The sequence below is a fragment of the Capsicum annuum genome, chromosome 4 (genome assembly GCF_002878395.1).
Source record: "Capsicum annuum cultivar UCD-10X-F1 chromosome 4, UCD10Xv1.1, whole genome shotgun sequence".
NCBI classification, from domain to species: domain Eukaryota; kingdom Viridiplantae; phylum Streptophyta; class Magnoliopsida; order Solanales; family Solanaceae; genus Capsicum; species Capsicum annuum.
The window spans coordinates 226,085,781-226,089,804 of record NC_061114.1 but is presented as its reverse complement, the minus strand read 5'-3'; the positions used below and the strand labels follow the sequence as shown (position 1 = coordinate 226,089,804).

The following is a 4,024-nucleotide window of genomic DNA, read 5'->3' as shown; positions in this document are numbered from 1 at the left end:
TATGGATGGGTATTGGGGTAGGGTAGGTGGGGTCACGTGGGGTAGGGGGTAGTGGTGAGGTGTTGGCTTTTTAATTAGGTGGGTTGTTAGAATATTAGGATAAAACAAAATTAGTTAGGGGGTTGTTATTTTGTCATTTTGTGGAGGGATTATCACGCGGGTGAGGGTACACGGTAGGATAAGGTAAACAATAGGTAAAAACGATATCGGAGAGGGACGAAATTAGGTGTCTACATATGTATCACCCATTAATATCATATGTATCACCCGTTAAAATCATACAAAATGTATCTATCGTATGAATCACCATAATATCCATATAATGATATCATATTTATCATTCATATGAAGCACCATTAAAAAAATAAACATATATGAATAATTAAATAAATTTATATATGAATCAATAGATTTTTTTTTTTTTTAAATGGGAGAGATTTTAAGAGAGGAAAAAAAAATTGCATGCATTAATGGAGGAAAAAAAATCAGGAAGGAAGATGATTTAAGCATTAATGGAAGAGAAAAAATCATGAAGAAAGATTATTTATTTGTTGATAATTAGGGAGATATTTTAGGAAAGAAAATCTTGAATGAGTTAATGGTGGACTAAAAATAAGATGTGGGATTTTCTTGATATGTATCAAGAGTAAAGGTGAAAAATGGGATTTTATGTAAATTTTTAAAAAGTAAGAGATATTAGATAATATAGTGTCTTAAGTATGAGATTTGTGTAATTTATCTTTAAATGAAATGCAAAACATATTTTAACAAATGAAAGTTGATAACCGATAAGTACCCGTGGAAATTTTAATCAAATTTATTCTCTCTCCCTCTCTCTCTATATACTAGTTTAGTCGCACGTGCTTCACACGTGTAACTTTTAATTATTTAAAATTAGATGATTTCATCTATTAAGAAGATTTTTTAATAAAGTACAAAATGTTCAAAATATATATTTTATTGTAAGCATATATATATATTTTACCACCAGAATTTTTAAGTAGTTAATGGATTTAATATATTGTAGATGCGGATGTAGATTTATACACTTTTTAAATCTTCTTAATTTGGTTGATATAGAATTCTTAAACTAATGAAAAAATATTAGTTGTCATTAATTTTGATGACTTTTAATAAGGAGAGGTTTTACCTTAAATATATTTAATTAATTTTTAACTCTTAATATTAGGAAAAAATAGTGAAAAGATGATTTTGTCTAAAGCAAAGCCTTTTAATGAAGGGCAAAATGTTCAAACGTTATTTCTAAGGCCCTTCACACTTTTAATATATTATAGATATAGATATGGATATGGATATAGATATAGCTATAGATTATAGATTATAGATATAGATATAGATATAGATATAGATTATAGATTATAGATATAGATTATAGATTATAGATATAGATTATTATTATTATTATTATTATTATTATTATTATTATTATTATTATTATTATTATAGATTATAGATTATAGATTTATGAAACTCCTTTTTATCTGCATACGGTAAAAAGTGAGAAAGAATTATATAAAATTAAAATAATATCAAATTATTATAATTTCTTGCTTGGTTCAAATAAGGAAGCAATTATAACATATATACAATTTTAGCTGATTTCAAATTATTAATTTATAATATAAATAGTAAATGTTTGTAACCTTTAAAAAAAAATGCAGAAAACTCTCAAAAGACTTATCACATATTTTCAAACCTCAATGTAGTAACAAATTCATACCTTTGTGAATGCCACAATTTCTCATAGTCATCCCATGGACCGTGACGTTACATTAAATTTTTTTTGAGTATTTCTTAGATTCGTTTTTCTCTTCGAAATCATCCGATCCAAAACCGAAACATGATATTTAGATGCAACAGCCATCATATTAGGGACTTGTTCATCCCAATAATATAAATTTTCTTACCTGAACATCAAGAAAGCAAGCAAGTGAAATTTTTACTAGAAGGATAGGCAACAAACTCTAGACTAAACAAAGAGAAAATTTATTTATGAGAGAATATACATCTATTTATCTTAATCTCTATCGTATGTAGAATATCAAAAAACACTTGTTAAATTTTGTATTGAGTCTTCAAATCAAATCATCAAATTCATAAGTCTCAAACCAATATAGATTGTGATGGATTGATCGGAGTCCCTTCATCCTTAATCAGATGCCTCACATTCTTCAATTTTAATCCATGGAAAAAGTTTCTTACTTGGTACATAGCATTCACTGAATAAAAGAAGGCCATCGATTGTATTTATATTATCATTGTCATCCGTCATCAAGAAACCTACAAATCCATGCAAAGCAAAGCAAACATTGTTAATATGATTTTTTGACGTAAAAAGATATTATAAATCAAACAACAAATAATAACTTAAAACCTAAAATAAAGGATGTTCACCAAGAACACGTAGAATTCTATGTAATAAACATTTTTTTTGGTAAACTATGTAATAAACTTGATTACATTACACGTATGAAATTTCATCAAGAAACAAATCCATGCAAAGAAGCAAACATTGTTAATATGATTTTTTAACGTAAAAAGACATTTTAAATCAAACAACAAAGAATAACTTAAAACCTAAAATAAAGGATGTTCACCAAAAACACGTAGAATTCTATGTAATAAACTTGATTACATGACACGTATGAAATTTCATCAAGAACATGTATAATTTACATCTAATAAAGTTAATTACATTACACATATAATTTTTTTTATGCATAAATTTTAAAACTACAATTAATAGGGAAAGTTTTTTTTAATCCAAAGAACTTGATAGAATAAGGAAAACGAAAAAAAAAGACCTAGTTACCCATCACCTCTATTCATGTGTTGTTAATAACCAATAGAATTGCAGTTGAATTTTTTTATAGAGCGATTTTCAATATTAGTAGAATTTGATTTAGTTTCAAATAAGGAAAAATAACTTAGAAATATATTATAGTTATTTTACATAGTTAAAAATGGAAAATTCTATTTTTTAGCATTTTAATTTTAAAATATAGTAAATGACGATTTTATATAGTTTGTTGGATATTTTTATTCTTTTGATATTTTTGGATAGTTTTATTAGGTTTTTTGACGTGGTATTTTTGGAGTTTTTTTTTTTTTTTTTTTGGGTAAAGCTGTAAGAGGAAATCTTTTAATTTATTGAATATTTTTATTCTTTTTGACACGTTTAGTAAAGCTGTAAGAGGATGTTCTTTTTTTAATTAGGAATGATGTTTTTTATAGATGGTGAAAAAGATTTTTGTGAGACAAGATTTTTTGGTTTTTGTAATTTATAATTTAATATTAATTACTAAAATAATTAGAAAAAGAAGATGAAAATACGATTTTGTCTAAAGCGAAGACTTTTAATGAAGGACAAAAGTTCAAACACTATTTTTAGGGCCTTCACATTTTTAATGTATTATGGATTATAGATATAGATATAGATTATAGATTATAGATATAGATATAGATATAGATTATAGATTATAGATATCGATATAGATATAGATATGCAATTAATTACTTGTTTCCTGTTTGCCTTTTCCCACTTCTGTAGAAAATGGTTGTTCCATATTCTAAAGTTAAAGTCTAAATAGAATTATGGATGGAGCACCATGATATAATCCTTTTTTTTTTCCACGTTTAGAATTTGCAAATCTGCATCATAAAGTTTTTTGTGCCAATTCTTTTTGAGACGCTTGTTTAGTAATTTTTTTTTATTTCTCCTCCAATTATGAATTTTTTAAATCACGATTTACCAACTTTTTTTGAGTAAACTAAATATCTCATGTAAAAGAATTAGATGACAACAAGATCTATCTCAACTATATTTATAGAACTTTTAAAAATAAGGATAAAATTCAAATAACATCCTTAAAAAAAGACTATTACGTAAATCGACTTCTACAATTATTCTCAAGCTGATCATCTTTAGTGGCTCGAACTCAATACTCCTAGCACTAAAAAGGGATAATTGACCGCAAATGAACTAAACTTTTGATGTTACATT

At 25.6% G+C, this 4,024-nt stretch overlaps 1 long non-coding RNA gene across 1 annotated transcript; it reads right to left on the bottom strand.

The window, feature by feature from the left end:
- Nucleotides 1–1,991: 1,991 nt before the first annotated feature.
- Nucleotides 1,992–2,532, bottom strand: LOC124897802. Its single transcript, XR_007054745.1, has 2 exons — nt 2,416–2,532; nt 1,992–2,301 (listed from the first exon to the last, which is right to left on the bottom strand). It is a non-coding gene; the product is annotated as an uncharacterized LOC124897802 (long non-coding RNA).
- Nucleotides 2,533–4,024: the final 1,492 nt, after the last annotated feature.